This window comes from Schistocerca nitens, chromosome 1 (genome assembly GCF_023898315.1).
Source record: "Schistocerca nitens isolate TAMUIC-IGC-003100 chromosome 1, iqSchNite1.1, whole genome shotgun sequence".
Taxonomy (NCBI): domain Eukaryota; kingdom Metazoa; phylum Arthropoda; class Insecta; order Orthoptera; family Acrididae; genus Schistocerca; species Schistocerca nitens.
In genome coordinates this window covers 302943966-302965444 of record NC_064614.1, presented here as the reverse complement: position 1 = coordinate 302965444, position 21479 = coordinate 302943966, and positions in this window count along the sequence as shown.

Sequence of the window (21479 nt, the reverse complement as noted above, 5' to 3'; positions counted from 1 at the left end):
TTTCACTACAAAAGTTATTGAAAAGAAACAGAGAATAACAGAATGTAACTGACAGGGGGAAGTGGCGTAGATGAGAGATCATCCTTTACCAGGTTAACTTATCTTCTTTCGGGCGGCGTCCAACGTCTTCAAAAATCTCCTTCATTTAAGCGTGAAAAATCTGCTCCGAAATCTGGCAATAGTCCAGGAATCACTAATTTATACCAATTAAAATCATTTTGATACTGTATGCAATTTAATTCACCTTGCTACTTCCATCCACCGAATTTCTTAACAACTTCCACAGTGTCTACACATTACAATCAGATCAAGATTAGCCATTAAGTTTTTACGTCAGCATCAGATCACGTCTGCCTTAAGCTACCGCTATCAAGAGACAATTGAAACGGAATAAAAAACAAAAAAGAGTTAACAATTTTAGTATTTTCTCTCTGCCGTCGAGCGCTCATACCGCTGCGACGGGATATTTTTATCTGAGGGAACGAATGTAGCGCGGCGAAATTCAAAGTCCCGCTACAAATGGTTCAAATGGCTCTGAGCACTATGGGACTTAACTGCTGTGGTCATCAGTCCCCTAGAACTTAGAACTACTTAAACCTAACTAACCTAAGGACATCACACACATCCATGCCCGAGGCAGGATTCGAACCTGCGACCGTAGCGGTCGTGCGGTTCCAGACTGTAGCGCCTTTAACCGCTCGGCCACTCCGGCCGGCAAAGTCCCGCTACAAGCAATTAAATAAAATATAAGTTGAATAACAGGGAAACAGTAGATTCCTACTGCAAGTAACTAGTTATGAACGAGAACATAGCTCGCGAGATACTCATTTCTAAACGCACACTGCATCTTCAGTGTAGAAACCTCGGAAATCTCACAAGTTCAGAGGTCGGCCCTCTGAAGTATTTCTATCTCTCGCGACCACGCGCAAACCGCTCCACATTCTCTTGTCTCTCTCCCCAGCACTTACCAGGTCCTGTGCCGTACTCCCCCTCGCACCGCACTGTCCGCAACCCCTTGTGTTCTCTCTCAAAACGATGCTCTTCTCCCACTTCCATCCAGTCTCTCCATACACAAGAGCTGTGATTGGCCAGAGCGCTCACGCCATATCTTCAAGCCAATGCACCCACACAGACGTAATGAAACACATTCGAAATACTGAATTTACATTTAAATAACTCGAAATTAAATAAATATTCCTACAGCTGGACCATAAACACACATTATTAAATACATAAACAAATTAAATAAACATATATCAAAGGAATAGCAACAAAAGGTAGGCCAGTAGCCTAATGTCTCTGTGCTTTCTAAAACACAGTAAATATTTAACCAATTTCTTCATGAATACTATATATCGGATATAAACAAAGACATACATGAATAAATGTAATTATAAGCAAGTTGCTACCGTTTTTTCGTGTAACTGTAGAGTACTTATGGCCGGACGCGATCAATAGTAATCGGCCACTTTGACCTCCAATAACTCATGTACTATTCAAGATACATGCCTGTAATTTATACCAATTTAGATTTACACTAATAGCTGTCTAAAGACACGGCGATCGACAAAATCGGATGAACCGTTTATATCTTGGAAATTCGATGCTGGATGCTACTTGTACAATTTATCCTCAGATACTAAACTTTTAACTAATAAAGATATTGAAAATCTGATTACAGCATCAGAATGGTCGTGCAAATAATGGTAATGTACATGTTTCCTTTTGAAGTATTACGATTCATGTGGCTACTATTAATTTCTATACGAACTGTGAAATGCTTGCCAATAAGGTTTCACAAAGTCCGCCATCTTTGGCACTCCCTCATCGACACAGTGTCACCATGGAATTCCCAGCTGCGTGGGTCAGCCGTTCTACAGCATCACGCGGTTGCTGTGCTAACGTTCGGCACCAGGTGTTTGCTGCCTGGCCGCGACCTGCCGAGAGGCCCCAGCTCGGCCCCGCCAACTCCGAACTTCGAATATTTTCAGGGCGCCACGACTCGCCCATTACCTCACAAGAGCAATCAGATTTGTCATATGCCCTTTTCAGTTTATGTTTTACTCGCAAATTTTAGGGCGTTGTTAAACTGAAACCCACATCTAACATGACATACACTTCAGAAGATTAAAATTTTAGTAAATACGACGAAAGATAGGACCCTTAGCATGTGAATGTCCAAAAGTACAGTGAAAATAGTGCGGTCTTAGAGTGTGTTATTATAGATGTCCAGACATATCTGAAAGAACAGGGACCATTTTCGTCCTGCAGCCCTATGAGTCAAAACACAGAGGAACTAAGAGATTAGTGGCTAGTGAGTAAAGATTTTTATCAATAGTGCAAGTTGAAAATTTGTGGTAGACTGGGATTCGAACCTGGGTCTCGTGCTTAGTAGGCGATATGTTGACCACTACAAAAACCACATGCAGTGGTCATGCCAACCACATGGACTACCTTATGAAGCCTCTCATCAGACCCAAATATTCAACTTATACTGGTTGACAGATGTGAAAATTACCGAACTATCAGTTTAATAAGCCACGGCTGCAAAATTCTAACAGGAATTCTTTACAGACGAATGGAAGAACTGGTAGAAGCCGACCTCGGGGAAGATCAGTTTGGATTCCGTAGAAATTTTGGAACACGTGAGGCAATACTGACCCTACGACTTATCTTAGAAGAAAGATTAAGGAAAGGCAAACCTATGTTTCTAGCATTTGTAGACTTAGAGTAAGCTTTTGACAATGTTGACTGGAATACTCTCTTTCAAATTCTGAAGGTGGCAGGGGTAAAATACAGGGACCGAAAGGCTATTTACAATTTGTACAGAAACCAGATGGCAGTTATAAGAGTCGAGGGGCATGAAAGGGAAGCAGTGGTTGGGAAGGGGGTGAGACAGGGTTGTAGCCTATCCCCGATGTTATTCAATCTGTATATTGAGTAAGCAGTAAAGGAAGCAAAAGAAAAATTCGGAGTAGGAATTAAAATCCATGGAGAAGAAATTAAAACTTTGAGGTTTGCCGATGACATTGTAATTCTGTCAGCGACAGCAAAGGATTTGGAAGAGCAGTTGAACGGAATGGACAGTGTCTTGAACGAAGGGTATAAGATGAACATCAAGAAAAGCAAAACGAGGATAATGGAATGTAGTCGAATTAAGTCGGGTGATGCTGAGGGAATTAGATTAGGAAATGAGACACTTAAAGTAGTAAAGGAGTTTTGCTACTTGGGGAGCAACATAACTGAGGATGGTAGAAATACAGAGGATATAAAATGTAGACTGGCAATGAAAAGGAAAGCATTTCTGAAGAAGAGAAATTTGTTAACATCGAGTATTGATTTAAGTGTCAGGAAGTCGTTTCTGAAAGTATTTGTATGGAGTGTAGCCATGTATGGAAGTGAAACTTCGACGATAAATAGTTTAGACAAGAAGAGAATAGAAGCTTTCGAAATGTGGTGCTACAAAAGAATGCTGAAGATTAGATGGGTAGATCACATAACGAATGAGGAGGTATTGAACAGAACTGGGGAGAAGAGGAGTTTGTGGCACAACTTCACAAGCAGAAGGGATCGGTTGATAGGACATATTCTGAGGCGTCAAGGGATCACCAATTTAGTGTTGGAGGGCAATGCGGAGGGTAAAAATCGTAGAGGGAGACGAAGAGATGAATACACTGAACAGATTCAGAAGGAGATTCATGGAGAGCTGCATCAAACCAGTCTCTGGACGGAAGACCTCAACGACATTACACACTTCTGATTTAGTGCCCTTGCTCATTAGCCTCATTACCCGCGGCATCTTGCCGATTTCCGTAAGAGTTCGAGCTTGGTGTGCATCTGCACTGAAGGGGTCGTTAGCCGTCATCGCCGTAATTATGTATGTGGTGTCGGTCCTTTCGGACGTGACTGCAGAGATTTTTTGAGGACATTCAACGCCCAGGGTGTCACCACAACCCAGCCAGTTCCTATCACAAAGGATGAGATCCAAATAAAATTAATTAGATAATGTCAATCACAGATTCTAGTTGCCAGCAAAATTTTAAACTCATTGATAATAATCTGAGACTGGATGGCTCTTTAATTAACAAGTCATAAAACGAAACTGGGCGTTTCATGCAATTAGAGTAATATTCCCGAGACAACGAGTATCACCGAATGATTTATTATATGCAGGACTATCAAATGGAGGGAGCAGAGTAGTTTTCGCTCTCTTTATTTAGGTAATGGAGGAAATGCTCAAAATGGCGAATTTGCGTAACAGTTGCTGGCGGTTACGTTTGAAAGTAAGATGAAGCCATGCAGTGGCGTGGGCATACCAGTTTTCCTTCGTGCGGAGAATTCACTGCCCAGGCTGGTGCCGCAGTCTGAGAGGCAAAGAGACTGTGCCGCCCTCTGGGGTTGAGGGCGCACCAAACAGTTTGGTCCTTACCGCTGTCATGTTGGCTGCTGGGACCTACTCGTGATATGCAGACGCACACTGCGGTACGCCACCTGAGTTTACAAACAGCACCGAGAGCCACACTACACCCCATTTGGTTGCTGACCTCGGACGCCTTCACTTCGCGGACAATAGTGTTGAGGAACTCGCTGCCGTTTAGTTACCGAAGTGTTGTCTCTCATCACCTAGGGAGAGGCCGTGTGTTAGCGCCGTCGTTGTAGACCAGCATGATTCGCGTTCGGAAGCTTGCAGCACTTCGTTGCTACCGAACAATTACACCACTGGTACAGCGAACACCCGGTATCGCGACCTCACAAATCGTAATGAAGACAGCTTTGTCGTTTGGTCCCTGCTCCTGTTTTCATTATGTGGATCTCATGGCTGGCATCTTATCATTCTCTCGTTCGGCCACTCCTCGCTCTCTAGGGGCTGGACGTAATCTCGTTTAATTTCAGTGTTTTTTATTTATTGTCTTGTTTTAATATCTTGTCCTACAACAAGGTGGCTTCGAGCCAAGTCACTCAGATTTGTGAGTGCATGTTATTAAATTTGTGATAGGGCTGCCTCACATTCACGTGTTTTACTGCAATATATATGCTATTTTAATAATGTTTACTGTCTATCACGTTCTGTAAGTTTCCCACTGCCACTTTGTCATTAACTGAAGCTGTCAATTAGGCCACGTAACATGCGCAGAGAGAAGTCCGACGTCTTTACGATCCAGAGGCCGCAGATCAGCATGTGTGTGTAACTTCCTGTCGGGGAGGGAAAGACGACAGGCAGAAGAACACCATACTGCATCAGTCACCCAGTTCAAACAACAGACCAGCATTTACAAGTTGTGTTGCTCCCAATGAATGCATATCATTCTTACCTACTCTACGTAATCTATAAGGAGGGGCTCCTACTCTCTTTCTACTCAAGAGATCTAGTGCGACGACCGACACATGCGTCCCTATAGCTATTAAAAATCTGTTGTTTGCCGTCAACAAAACCTCACAAGCAGCATTCCATATCTGCATCTAACTGTGCAATATCACATTTTTTTGGGAGCGTCTTCCGACGGCTGATATATTCCGTTCGTGTTTAACGAATGCTTCTCCCGATACTGACTCTCTCGTTTCTCAGTCCTGCTCTCCCGGTCTTTGTGACCAACTTGCCCACATTCGTAGCACTTTGGCTGATAACACTGTTTCTGGAGATGACCATCACTTCCGCACCTGTCGAAACAAACATACCACGGTTACCTCGACTCCTGGTCGCAATATCAATATCCTCCAACTGCGTAGCTTCTCTAATAGCTGCGGCCAGTCCGAAGGATTCTCCGTTCTAACCCGTTAATTTCAGGAGAAATGCCACGCAAAAACACACCGAGAGTCCCATTTTCAGCTTCTCGGTCTAACATCACATTCTTCATTTAGTGTCAGCCCATATATCTGATCACTGAATCTTCGGATCCTATCCGAGAATGACGCGACCGACTCGTTGTGCTTCTGAGTCAACGTGTTTAATTTTTCCATAAAGAAGAAAATATTCTTCTGTTTCCGATGCTGTGCGTAGCTCCTCAGGCAATTGTTCAAAGGTGTTTGCTTCCCGCAAAGTTTCATGGCAGACACCTTAGCTTCCCCAACCAGTCACAAATTGGCCATACGGAGGCATGTTTCGTCAGACCAACCACTCAGCCCGGCTGAAACTAAAACGTCACTGAGAAATACAGTTATTTACGCCGTTGCCTTGCCAGCAAAAGATGCTATTAAATTTGCTGTCGCATGGTTGATAGAGGGAGGGGGCACACTCAGTGTGAAATTGTCCCGGTACATGTTCCTTGTCAGCCTGCAGTGCTTCTGCCCGGCTTCTGTAATGTTCCAGTTTCTCACTTTTTCCTCAAGCGCAGTCTGTAATCTAACAATCTTTTCCGTCATAGTGGCAAAAGAATCGCTCGTGTTAGTGGAGCGTGTTTCCATTGACATTTTGAGTACTCTAGTACTGCCTCACCAAAGAAAAATTCAGAACAAGAGAAGCGAATATCAGGTCCAAATTATAAGATACACAATACCAAAAGAGTTCCTCTAATTTCTGCGGCGTGTCATAGCCCATCTACATTCATTACGATATCGTGCCATATGAATCCAACGTCACCAAGTGAAATATGAGACTGGCACAGTCTTGGTGCATGGCAACTCGTGCCCAGAAAGATTGCAAAATGCACAAGTGACTTGTGTAAATATGTTTCGCGACAATTGTCTCCGAATTCGGACAGAACAGGAGGTTCACGATGCTATAGGAGAGCTATTCTTAGATTAAGACGAGCGTCTCTGAGATCTACCATGGCCAACAAATTGCACAAGGAAACAAAAAGACCAGCTACAAGGCGGCAAAAGAACTTTCACTTACCACCCTTCCTTCCAAGTGCAGATAGCAATGTCAAGTTGACAACCACTTGTGATGAAGTTTGGTGTCGTGAAGTGACTCGTGATCACCAGTTGTAGAGTGGTGAACCACTTCTGACGCCAGCTGGGACGGTGCTGGGTTCGACGGGCCCACTTCTGTACACAAGTTTGTAACGGTCACTCTTCAGGTCACGAGGTCACGGGGTGTTCAAATGTGTGTAAATTCCTAAGGCTCCAAACTGGTGAGGTCATCGGTCCCTAGACTTACACACTAATTAAACTAACTTATGCTAAGAACAATACACACACTCATGCCTGAGGGAGGACTCGAACCTCCATGACATGGTGCCTCAAACCGCGCGGCCACTCATCGCGGCTGTCAGTGGGTGTCAAGGTGGTGTGACATTCCAAGTGTCAGAAGTCGAGCTCTGAGCGCTGGTGAATGTTCCAGACTTATACCCAAAGGCGTCAGTGAAACGGCGGTATCTGTAGTAACATTTTATTAACGTGATTGATACTTTGAATATTGTCTTCTCTGGCACTCAGGAAATGGGAAGGGCTACTCATCCAGGCATTGGCGAGGAATGCTAGACACAACACTCCGGCGACTTGAGTGGCAGGTCAGGCACACTGACTGAGAGCGGGACCGCGTGGAGGCGGTAGCAAGGACCTGCGAGGCAGCAGGGGGTGCCCCTCTGTGGATATGAATGGACTCGGTGCTCTCAAGGGTTTTCGTGCACTTAGACATGTATCTACAGCATCTTCCGAATGGTGGTTATTGTGGAGGCGGAACCCCAGTGCTCCCTCAGTATACACAGCACACAGCCAAGGAGGCGGTACACGTACAGCCTGTTAGGCGGCTCTCAGGCACCCACCTAGCAAGTGGAAGATGGCAGCTTGCAGTCAGTCGGTTTGGTCCTACACCAGAGAAAGGCCCAGCATGTTTGCGTCTTCTATCAGTCTTGCTGTGACCTGTCGGTAGTGGCAGCAGCGAGCAATGAAGTCCACCCACAGTTGGCAGGCTGCTGTCTTGTAGCTGAAGTCTTCAAACAGGGGCCAAGCAGCACATCACGGTTCCCCAGCAGAGCATCCTATAACTAGCGAGACTTCCATTCTGTCGGTATCGTTGATACAGACGGAATGACCAGACGCTAAGGAGCAGATATCTCGAACAGGGACTTATAAAGCCAGACATCATGTCATTGTAGCGGATTAGGTGGCCATTTACCCTCGTTCACCTAGAGGTGCCCTCAGTGTGGTATCACAAGTTTGGGCGGTTTTCCCTCCCAGTGCATTTATCATCAGCACAATAGCGCCTTGCAGCATCAGAGGTCGAATGTTGCACGTTATTACTCCGTAATGTAGAATTTGCAAAATGACTGTTCCGGGTGCTGTCTGCTGCGTTTGCACTCCTTGCTATAGCTCCGCACGCTGTGTAGCAATGAATTACAAGCGTTGCCCTGCTTTTGCAATACTGGCCCTCTTTGCGTGCTCTAGGTTATGATTGTCACACATGGTCTGAGTCGGACCTCATTCTTTTAAGGTGTGTGTGCAGCAACAGCTTCCAAAATTTATTAGTGCATCTGGCAACATGGTTGCTGGGCAACACAATAGCAGCTACTATCGCCAATACTGCTGGAGATTCATGATCAGCTCAGTAAAATCTCAACACAGTTACTAGGTGCTACTGTTAACTCGCAACTTCCATTTCTATTACTTCCATTGCTTGACATCCAAGAAATATCTATAGAATCCCTGTGTCAATGAACTTTAAAGTAAGTGTTTACCCAATTAATTTAATTTCCTAAATATATCTGAAATAATTCATTCGTTTGACCAAATTATAGGATTTAGGCATAGTTATCTGTTTATGTTTATCAACCGTTTGTCTGCTACTGCCAGATAGCCTTATGATCTCCTCTACACTTCTGTATCTATTATGGATTTGAGCAATATACGTACATGCTGCTCCAGCACGTTGCTCAGTTTTTCCTTATGTTTTGGAATCCAGTACCGAACTTCCTTGGCTCATCTAGCAACAATTCGTCTGGCTAAATGAAGGCTCACCTACATTTGTTTTTTCCATTACAGTCGTTATTACGTCTTCTGCTCAACTCTGTTCCTTGATGCATTTGACTGTTTAGCCGTCTCTCTTAGTACCTCACAATAAGCATCTCCTCATTGATCTGTACCCATCGCTCAGTTTGGAGATAGTTCCTGCATTCAAAGTTAAAGCTTGGACTCGCTGCGCGAAAAGTTACTGGAGCTTTCAAACTGTTATTCTTCCCACTTAAAGCGATTACGGGTTAGAAGACTTAATAGTAATACACTGAAGAGCCAAAGAAACTGGTACACCTGCCTAATATCGTGTAGGGCCCCAGCGATCACGCAGAAGTGCCGCAACATGACGTGGCATGGACTCGAGTGATGTCTGAAGTAGTGCTGGGTGGAACTGACACCGTGAATCCTCCAGGGCTGTCCATAAATGCGTAAGGGCACAAGGCGGTGGAGATCACTCCTGAAAAAAACGTTGCAAGGCATCCCAGATACGCTCATCAGTGTTCATGTCTGGGGAGCTTGGGCCGGACGTTGTGGCCGAGCGGTTCTAGGCGCTTCAGTCCGGAACCGCGCGCCTACTATGGTCGCAGGTTCGAATCCTGCCTCGGGCATGGCTGTGTGTGATGTCCTTAGGTTAGTTAGGTTTAAGTAGTTCTAAGTCTAGGGGACTGATGACCACAGATGTTAAGTCCCATATTGCTTAGAGCCATTTGAACCCATTTTTTCTGGGGAGCTTGGTGGCCAGCGGAAGTGTTAGTCTCAGAAAAGTGTCCCTGGAGCCACTCTGTAGCAATTCTGGACGTGTGGGGTGTCGCATTGTCCTGCTGTAATTGCCAAGTCCGGCGGAATGCACAATGGACATGAGTGGAATGCAGGTGATCAGACAGGGTGCTTACGTACGTGTCACCTGTCAGAGTCGTATCTAGACGAGTCAGGGATCCCACATCACGCCAACTGCATACGCCCCACACCATTACAGAGCCTCCACCAGCTTGAACAGTCTCCTGCTGATATGCAGGGTCCTTGGATTCATGAAGCTATCTCTATACTCGTACACGTCCATACGCTCGATACAGTTTGAAACGAGACTCATCCGACCAGGTAACTTGTTTCCAGTCATCAACAGTCCAATGTCGGTATTGACGGGCACCGACGAAGCGTAAAGCTTTGTGTCGTGCAGTCATCACGGGTACACGAGTGGGCCTTAGGCTCCGAAAGCCCATATCGATGATGTTTCGTTGAATGGTTCGCACGCTGACACTTGTTGATGGCCCAGCATTGAAATCTGCAGCAATCTCCGGAGGGGTTGCAGTTCTGTCACGCTAAACGATTCTCTTCAATCGTCGTTGGTTCCGCTCTGCAGGATCTTTTACCGCCCGCAGCGATGTCGGGGATTTGATGTTTCACCGGATTCCTGATATTCACGGTACACACGTGAAATGGTCGTACGGGAAAATCCCCACTTCATCGCTTCCTCGAAGACGCTGTGTCCCATCGCTCGTGCGCCAAATACAACGGCATGTTCAAACTCAATAACCTGCCATTGTAGCAGCAGTAACCAGTCTAACAACTGCGCCAGACACTTTTTGTCTAATATAGGAGTTGCCGACCGCAGCGCCGTATTCTGCCTGTTTACATTTCTCTGTATTTGAATACACATGCCTATACTAGTTTCTTTGGCGCTTAAGTGTATTACGTTTCACATTGACGCCAAGTGAATTGTGTACATCTTTCCGTATGCTAATTCAATGCGTTCTGCAGGATCTCTTTCCGGCCGCAGCGATGTCGGAGATTTGATGTTTTACCGGATTCCTGATATTCACGGTACACTCGTTTCATTTTTTATTCATTTGTCTTATAGTTTACTGCAAGTATTTACACTATTCTTTTGCAGCCTCGAAGTGCCTACAGCGTTGTTGTGAATGACATCACTGCTGATTAACATAACTCTTGTTATAAATTTTATGGAGGGAGTTAGATTATATGAAATACCAAGGGGCTTGGGTATAGCTGTATAATATATTTACCCTGAACATTTAAGTTAAAATATCCACTTAACATAACAGTACGTATGTCATTCTGTTTAGAAGTTGAAACTTTATTAATAATTCGTGTATTTATTTCATAAATAACTCAGAATCATCGAATGGAGCCCATTGTATCGCAACTGTTACATGACATTCCCATAAATTCTACTTCTATAGAACAAACTTCAAAATGCTAATCAGTAGAAAATCGGAGGGCGTATTTTATCTTACTTCTTAATATAAACGGCAATTCTGGCCTTCACTCCACTTCTCAGAGTAGTTCATGGCCCCTGAATAACTGTAAATTCTAATGTAAAGTTCTTACCTAAGATGGTCAAAGAGGGACTAGACAGAACTGCTTTTAATAACTACAGAAACGAGTCGCAGCCATTTGTCACACATCGCTGCGTGTACTATTCCATCAGATTGCATGGTATTTCCCTACTTTCAGCGGTGAGCGACCGATCGCCGCGATTTGCCCACACACGTGCGTTCTACGAAGCGATTGGCCGCCAATGCGACGGATCGCTGCTATCTGCCGCTCACGTGTGGGACTGTTAATGAAAAGAAATAATTGAACGACTAATATGTATAATGTTGTATGTCACGTTGAAGCAGTTCTCTTCATTTTCAATCTTCCTTAGGGATTTGTTACGTGCAGCACAATACATACATAACTCCGCAAACTTGAAGTTAGAAAACGATGTTTTGTCGAGAATATTTAAGTGAAAATATCATGATATCGTATTTGAAGACTTGAATTACTGAAGATTTAAACTGATTATGAGGAAAGACATAACCAAAACTGTAAAGAGTATATGCTGATGCCAAATTTCATTTTAAAAAGAAAACATATCACAAATTTATAAAAGTTCGAAGAAAATCTCTGAAAAAAAATTATAACGACTTATCAGAGAATGAAGTTGAATCGATGGTTCCACATAAGGGGCAGACAATGACTCTTCTTTATTCTTATTACGATTGACAACACCATTCTAGATCAATAACAGTGACAAGCGCTACTGTCCATCAATACTATAACTTCCAAGGAAAAAGCTCTGATTCTCGTATGACCTAGAGACATACAGGGTGTATCATAATTAATAGAGCAAACGCGTACAGCTGAAAGCACACAATACTAGAAGCAAAAAAGTCTCAGTAAACAAAGGGTCGAAATTGCATACCTGAAGAGTTACGAGCAATTTTTCATCTTCGATGCAAAGAAGTAAATCTTTTCTACTGAAAGCTCTTTGCTTTTCATATTTTGGAAAATGGTAATGTGGACCAAAACAAGAAAAAAATATCTAGTAAACATGTGCTCTAAAATGCTTACCTTTTAAGTCATTAGAGTAATCTAATTTTCTTATTTAAACTATTGGCATGATGTAACTCTGATGTGTGAAATGCTGCATGTGTGGAACACTGGTCCGATGTAAGAGAGGACCTGATGGCCCTAATCTGATCAGGTTAAATAAATAAATTAATTAATTAATAGCTATAAGCACGTGCTCATCTCGCTACGTGGAAACACAACACTTCTAATGAACAATTGTTCATAACTTTTAAGGTATGCATTTAGAGCACATGTTTACTAGATATTTTTTTCTTGTTTTGGTCCATACTACTACTTCCCAAAATGTGGAAAGCAAAGAGCTTGCAGTAGAAGAGATTTGCTTCACAGTGTCGAAGATGAAAAGTTGTTCGTAGCTCTTAAGGTATGCATTTCCGACCCTATGTTTACTGAGACTTTTTTGCTTGTAGTATCGTGTACTTTCAACTGTATGCGATTACGCCATTAATTATGATACACCCTGTATACCCACGTTTTTAACGCCAAGATATCGTATCTCTGTCAGGATACCTACATTGGCATATTCAGCAACGTCTTGCCTCTTCTATACGCACTCATACCGTCTCGTATATACTCTACGTACACAATAGCAAATCTACATTGACGAACAGCGTGGCCTCCATCTCCGTTCTGTATACTTTCGCTCCCATACTGTTAATGAAAGAATGGCAGTGGTACTATGTCCAGCTCATTAGCCAAACCAAATTTTTTTTCTGAAGTACCTGTCAACTGTCACTTAAGATTCTTTAACGTTACCATCATTCATTAACATAATATAAATTTAGTTCTCTTTTCATTCGTACCTCTTCATTTGATACCACCACGTAATAAAAAAACGTACTCCGATGCCAGGAATAAGCCATACCACTAACCATAACCTGCAGCAAATCAATATGAAAATTCGTCCCACTGGTAGCATATATTGGCAGCGATTACCCCTAGGGTTACATGGCACGTGTCAGGTCCCATACTGGGTTTATTATGCAATCTAAAACGTCACAGGAGTGGCGAATAAAATCTCTGTCTCGGTGCCAGTCAGCTATAAATAAGACAAGGCAGACATCAAACTAATAAATTTAAGTGTAATTTAATTTAAATGTGAATGAGAAGATTGTGTTGGACGATTTACTGATAATTGTGTATTTCAGTTTCATTGATCGACAAGCACGAGCCACTACGATCACCTAATGAGAGCGAAGCAGCGTTCAATGTGAGAGCAGGTATTAGACATGCTGTAACTGCTCGCAACGACTAATAGATGGCATCAAGTTCATCTAATAACTTTTTGAGGCAATTTGCGCAGTGTGAAAAAACAGCGACAAAATTTGTATAAAACTATGTGAGTGATCAATATACATTTTGCTCTCAATAGCCAGCAGATCGTGACAAGGTGGCGAAACAAAGAAAAAGAGCTTGTTAAATAGAAAACAACGTGAAATATTGTTGAGCAATTTCCACCAGTTCTTGAAGAAGTAGCTTTCGTGTTTACAACGAGAAATTTTCAGCCATAACTACATCATCTTCTTTAAGAGCTAAACAATGACGCAAGGTTGGGTTGAATCCACAGGTTTTCATGCTGGGTTACGAAACTATATAAATTAAATAAATTAATAAAAAAGAACTTGTTGCTGGTCAACATGTAGCCATATTTGTAAATTAATTAGTTATCTGAAAGTAAATAGTTCGTTATACATCACTACAAATTACACTATAGTGCAATTGATCCCTGAAACATGAAACTAATTAGCTAACGTCTTTGCGGCTAACACGTAACCTATATACAGCAGTGGGCAGCGCAGATGCGTCAACTTTAAAGATTGTAGTGCTACAACGATGAAAATTAATATTACGACGATGTGAAACCTTATTTTCATTATTTAAAGAAGTATTCATGATATTAAAAATGTAATTATAATTTTATTATTTTCATTTTTGTGCTCAGTGTATCAAAGACTTTCTAGTGCACGGAATAGTTAGCATTGTTTGTACTACGAAACTATATATGATTGTTAAGGGTTTAGCATGTAATAATTCGATGTAAGACATTTTGTTGAGTCTGAATTTTGTTCTCGTACTGGTTGGTAGCGAAGGAAAAGTTCCATAATCGATGTGAAGGTATAAAGGCTGTAAAAAGGAGAGAGAGAGAAGGTAAATACAAGTTATTCAAAACAAATATCTCGAAGGTGTAACGCTTTGTGATTTCCTATAACTAAAAATTGCAAGGTCTAATCTGAGCCTGTCCTGAATAACAGCGAAGAACATTTATGTTATCATATATTTTCTTCGTTTGATCACGGTTGTGATTCGCATGTTTCTTTTTGTTAGGCGGCGTGTTATGAATATTTTCATTTTACGCGCAAAAGTGCACACAGCTTTAATCGAACCTGCGTCTTTCGGAAACGCTAACTTTTAATCAGTACAATTACGCGAATACCGTCTAAATCGCAACCGTGATCGCAAAAGTGTTTCCTGGTCCAAATAATTCTTATAAAATGTGTATTCTCCAAAGCGAGCAGCATTGCACTATCGCTGACTCGCAAAAATCGAAAGAGTAAAATCATTGCTTAAATAAAATTGCCACCTTTTAATAATTATTATTATCCCATTAAATAAATAAATAGCAATTCAGTGGCTATACAATCAATAAACAGAGGGGGCAATTCAAGATTTGTAGCAAATTTTATGGAATAGTCAGTGATAGGGCAGCTAAACCCTTTGGTTTTATAGTGTGTGCTACAAGTCTGCATGCATTAAATCTAATATTATTATATTACGAGATTACAGTAGTGTTCGAAATCACGACACTAATCTTATTAATTTCATCCATGAATAGCATTCAAGGGGGTGAATTCCAAGAGGATAACGCTCGCCCACGTGCTGTTGTTGTAACCCAACATGCTCTACAGTGTGTCGACATGTTGCTCTGACGTACTCGATCACCAGATCTGCGTCTTCACGTGTTAGCAATGTGAACATGCAGAAGAGCACAGACGCTGGCTTATAAAAACATAGACGAGACTAAGAGTCTCCAATCCATTACCAGAACAATGGCCACTCCGGACTGTAACTTCAATAAAGTTCAGGTATACATACTAATGTATGATAATACAGACCACGAACCGTGAAAGATGCGCGATATAGCCGTGCAGTCTGAGGGCACCTTGCCAAGGTTCGCGCGGCTCCCCCCGTCATAGGTTCGAGTCCTCCCTGGGGCATGGCTGAGTGTGTTGTCGTTAGTGAAAGTTAGTTTAAGTTAGATTAAATAGTGTGTAAGCCCAGGGATCGATGACCTTAGCAGTCTGGTCCTATAGGAACTTACCACAACTTTCCAAACTTTCCGAACCATGAAAGTGGCAGATCCTGTTGCTTTAATTGAACCCTTAGGTTCAAATACTCATCACAATGTAAGGGATATACAAGCATAGGTAGATGCAGACAAATGTCCGACGGCAACCAATAACCCCTGCCCAGGAGTGCGTACTGAGAAGCTTTGTAAGTTTTTCTTAGCGCACAACGTCAATTGAGACTGACTGCTCTCTTACTGAAGGGGGAACGACAGAGTGACAGTTGAAAAAAGAAACTAGAGTTTTTATTATAGAATTCGAATGTATACACACTGAAGAATTATTCCCTAAAATATTGTGCTCTAACTCCAAAAAGTAACGATTCTGGGAGTGTTTGAATAATAATGGGGGTTTATCAGGCCAAAGTAGCAGTAGGCGCCCACATACTAGCCGGGACGATACTTATTACGGACCAGGCATCAATGACACCCTGTAAGTTTCAAGCTTCGTCCCTTTTTTTACATGATAAATACTTGTCAAACTTTAAACGCGTTTTTCTCAAAACCATGTTTTTCGTCATGGCTGTCGTCGCCCACGCTACAATTTTCATCCGATTTTAATGATTTTTTGGTCTCTTTTTAAGCAAAATGAATTCTCTTTAGTTCGTCGCATCCAATTTTTTTTAGATATTTAGTATCTTTCTCGGCCAAAAAAGAGAGGCCCAAAAATGGCCATTTTTCAAATATCTATAATTTCGCCATTTATTGCGTCTGTAAGGATCAGTGTAATATGTTAATTTCATGTTTCAGGTAACCGCAACCGGAGTTAGAACGACAACCGTCGATCTATCTCCTTTCGGAGCTGCCTCGGGAAAATCGTACACAGTGAAGATATTAATATTTTTCAATAAAAAAATAACAATAAAAACTTCGTTGTATGCTTTATTCACTGCAGCAAACCCTAGTTGTCTACTACATTCCTGTATGGAGAAAAAAATCCTGTATTTGAACAATATTTTCGTCCGCCACCCTGTCGTTCCTCTACACTAATCTGGGACAGCTCTATCGAATGGGAACGTAAAATTCCGCTTTAAAAATCATTTCGTTTGCAACGAGAACAAACCGACACTTTCCGTCGACACTGTGCATCGCATGAAAGACGTGATGAGCACTTATTGTTCAGACTCCAGCTGCACAATGCAAAAACGAAACTGCAAATATCTGCTTATATTCCAGAGAAGACGTGACCTACGACTGTTAGGAGAGACACCCTGTATATACAATGATGTGGCAAAAGAAATCGTAACACCAACAATGAGGTGTGCGACATAAACGAATGTTGGTAGTAGGCGTAGTGTAGAATTCAAAGATTATTTTCGAGGAGGACATCTACCGGTGCTAAAATCAGCCTGCCACCCCAGCCCCTTGAGGGTGGGGAGGGAGGCAAATTTAAAAATTCAAATGGGAACCGCTATTTTTTTTGCTGAATCAGATTCTACATAAAAAAACTACGTACATTTTGTCTTAAACATTCGTTTTGATTCTTGGTAGTTGGCGCTGTAATTCAAGAAAATCCATGTTCTCATTTTTGCGTGGAAAATGGTTACGGATAAACAAAAAATACTTATTTACTTCGTAAATTTTGATTCGCTAAAACTAAAACTTTCCCTCTCTCCCCATAGGGTGGGGTTTCAGAGAGAGCAATTAGAGTTTTACAAATGTTGACCCACATATTAATATTTTTTGGGTATATATATATATATACATATTTTCTTGCAATTTTTTCGCCGTATATATATATATATATATATATATATATATATATATATATATATATATATATATACCGGCGAAAAAAATTACAACACCAAAAGATAATTAATGTATAGTAAAATCATTGAGGCTTCTACAGTACCTTATTACAAAAGAACATAATTCCTTCTGAACGAAAGAACAATTTTAGTTTGTTACAAAAAATCATTACAAAACAAAGCAGGCTCTCTCCTAAGTGTAGATCTTGAAAACAAAAACAATGAAAATCATTTTCTCACGATGTTAATCATTAGTCTTTAGTAGTGAGTATGTCCTCCTCACACACGGTTCACTTCTTCCACTCTGCAAGGCATGCTCTGGATGAGACCATCAACTTTATCTTGGGGTATGAGATCGTACTCCTCAATGGCAGCTTCAGTGAGGTCCTGAAGATTGTCAGGTTGATTCAGATGCTGTGCAATGGTTACCTTCAACAGGTCCCATGCATGCTCGATTGCATTCATGTCTGGGGACTGTGCTGGCCATTGCATTTGGTTGATGTTGCATCTTTGAAGATACCGAGACACTTCTAGAGTACAATGTGCTCTTACATTGTCATCAACTAGGATGAAGTTGACACATATCTATAGGGCCTTGAAATCGTTTGTAGGACCTCTAGGAGGTATTGGGGATCAGTCAGATTGCCGAGGATGGGAATTAGCAGTGTCCGCTGTCCCATCATTACTGCAGCCCAGAACCCTACACTTCTACCAGCAAACGGATGGACTTCCTGAGCGTATCGGCATTCCTGGTGTCATCTAGTGCTCCTCCAAAGCACATCTACTGTCTGGTCGCAAACCAATCCCGGTCTTGTCAGCAAACATGACATTATTCCATTCTGCAATGGTCCGATGTTGATGTGAATTAATCCAGGTCCTTCGATTGTGTCAATTCCATTGGTTCAGTGTAAAACATCTCATTGGTCGTCTGGAATGAAGACCACCCTGGCGAAATCTTCTATGCACTGTTCGGTCTGAGATATGAATCCATGTTGCCCAGGAGAAGTCATTTCCAACATTTCTGGCAGTTGATGTTGGGCGCCTGTGAGCTGACAGTTGGGGAAAACGATCCTGCATTGATGTTCTCATATAAGGACGACCACTGCGAGGTCTACCGTTCACATTTTCCACCTCTCTGTGCTTTCTTTGCACCTTAGGTTGACCACTTTGAGTAACATGTAACCGATCGGCAACATCTTGCAATGTATGACCTACTGAAAGTAAAGCCACTATCCTGACTCTATCAAAGTGTTGTATGCCTCTACGTAGCGTGTTACTGCAGTGCTGAACACAGAATGAATGAAGCTGTTGCTATACTTGACTTCTTGTGCTGTGCCCCTATGGCAGCAATATGTTAACATGACTGGGAAACGGCCACAGAGCATGCCATTAGTAAACACTATGCAGTACATGGGATCTAACTAGATAATACATCAAGTGCCTAGGTTAGTGATATCTGTAGTATTTTAGACTACATTTTACGATAGAATTCCACAATGTTGTTGAGCAGTACACAGGGTGTTACAAAAAGGTACAGCCAAACTTTCAGGAAACATTCCTCACACACAAATAAAGAAAAGATGTTATGTGGACATGTGTCCGGAAAAACTTAATTTCCATGTTAGAGCTCATTTTAGTTTCGTCAGTATGTACTGTACTTCCTCGATTCACCGCCAGTCGGCCCAATTGAAGGGAGGTAATGTTGACTTCGGTGCTTGTGTTGACATGCGACTCATTGCTCTACAGTACTAGCATCAAGCACATCAGTACGTAGCATCAACAGATCAGTGTTCATCACGAACGTGGTTTTGCAGTCAGTGCAATGTTTACAAATGCTGAGTTGGCAGATGCCCATTTGATGTATGGATTAGCACGGGGCAATAGCCGTGGCGCGGTACGTTTGTATCGAGACAGATTTCCAGAACGAAGGTGTCCCGACAGGAATATGTTCGAAGCAATTGATCGGCGTCTTAGGGAGCCTATGACTCGCTGCTGGGGAAGACCTAGAACGACGAGGACACCTGCAATGGACGAGGCAATTCTTCGTGCAGTTGACGATAACCCTAATGTCAGCGACAGAGACGTTGCTGCTGCACAAGGTAACGTTGACCACGTCACTGTATGGAGAATGCTACGGGAGAACCAGTTGTTTCCGTACCATGTACAGCGTGTGCAGGCACTATCAGCAGCTGATTGGCCTCCACGGGTACACTTCTGCGAATGGTTCATCCAACAATGTGTCAGTCCTCATTTCAGTGCAAATGTTCTCTTTATGGATGAGGCTTCATTCCAACGCGATCAAATTGTAAAGTTTCACAATCAACACGTGTGGGCTGACGAGAATACGCACGCAATTGTGCAATCACGTCATCAACACAGATTTTCTATGAACGTTTGGGCAGGCATTGTTGGTGATGTCTCGATTTGGCCCCGTGTTCTTCCACCTACGCTCAATGGAGCACGTTATCATGATTTCATACGGTATACTCTACCTGTGCTGCTAGAACATGTGCCTTTACAAGTATGACACAACATGTGGTTCATGCACGATGGAGCTACTGCACATTTCAGTCGAAGTGTTCGTACGCTTGTCAACAACAGATTCGGTGACCGATGGATTGGTAGAGGCGGACCAATTCCATGGCCTCCACGCTCTCCTGACCTCAACCCTCTTGACTTTCATTTATGGGGGCATTTGAAAGCTCTTGTCTACGCAGCCCCGGTACCAAATGTAGAGACTCTTCGTGCTCGTATTGTGGACGGCTGTGATACAACACGCCATTCTCCAGGGTTGCATCAGCGCATCAGGGATTCCATGCGACGGAGGGTGGATGCATGTATCCTCGCTAACGGAGGACATTTTGAACATTTCCTGTAACAAAATGATTGAAGTCACGCTGGTACGTTCTGTTGCTGTGTGTTTCCATTCCATGATAAATGTGATTTGAAGAGAAGTAATAAAATGAGCTCTAACATGGAAAGTAAGCATTTCCGGACACATGTCCACATAACATATTTTCTTTCTTTGTGTGTGAGGAACGGTTCCTGAAAGTTTGGCCGTACCTTTTTAACACCCTGTATATAGAGAGATACTCGTTAGGCACATTTTCTCTTGTGTTTTGGCAGATATTTGCAATTTACTTATTGCTATGTGTAGCTAGAGTCAAACCACAAAACAAATACGGCTCATCACATCTTTTATACGAGGCCCAGTGTCGACGCAAAGCGTTGGTTGGTTTGTTTCCTGTTACAAACAAAATGTTTTCTAAAGCAGAATTTTACGTGCCCATTCGACAGGGCAGTCCCAAAATAGCCTACCGCTCTGTGTTAACAGAGGCAGTGAAACAAGAAAAATAACCAATACTCCTAGTGACTGGGCAGCACCCTCACCCGCACTCACTGCTAGCGCCATGCACCAATATTGTTGCCGTACCGGTTATTCTTCGTGTCTTAATGCCCCTGTTAATACGTATCGATAAAACAGATATCGCATGAGACTAATTCGCTAGCGCTCTGTTGAATTCCACTTTAAAAATAATTTATTGTAATGAGAAACAAACAGGCGTTTTCCGTTGACACTGGGCTTGGCATGAAAAACATGATGAGCGGCATTTGTCTGGGCCGTCCCCAGCTACACATAACAAAAACGAAATTGCAAATATCTGCTGAAATACTAGAGAAAATGCGCCCGACGACTCTTAGAAAGACATCTAGTACATACAGGGTGAACATTAATAAAACCGACAAACTGCAGGGATGGATTCCTGACTGGAAATGGAGGTAAAATGTCCTATGAATCTGTGTCTGGCAATCATCATTGCCAGTGTAGATGGCGCTGACGAATGAAAATTCCTCTGCCCACGTGTCGTTTGGTTCCTTGTGTATTGTAGGCTGTGTGATTGACGCAGCATATTGTGAACAGCAGAATGATCCGGTTTTTATGTCAGGAACAACCGAGATGATGTTTGTGTACAGCCAGGCTAATGGGAACAATCGAGAGGCAGCACAGGTATACCAAAACAAGTGCCCTTACAGACAGTAGCCACATCACACAGCATTTCAAGCTCTTTTTGGGCTTTGTGTGATAGCGACGCGTGCATTGCCTCCCATGGAGGCCACTT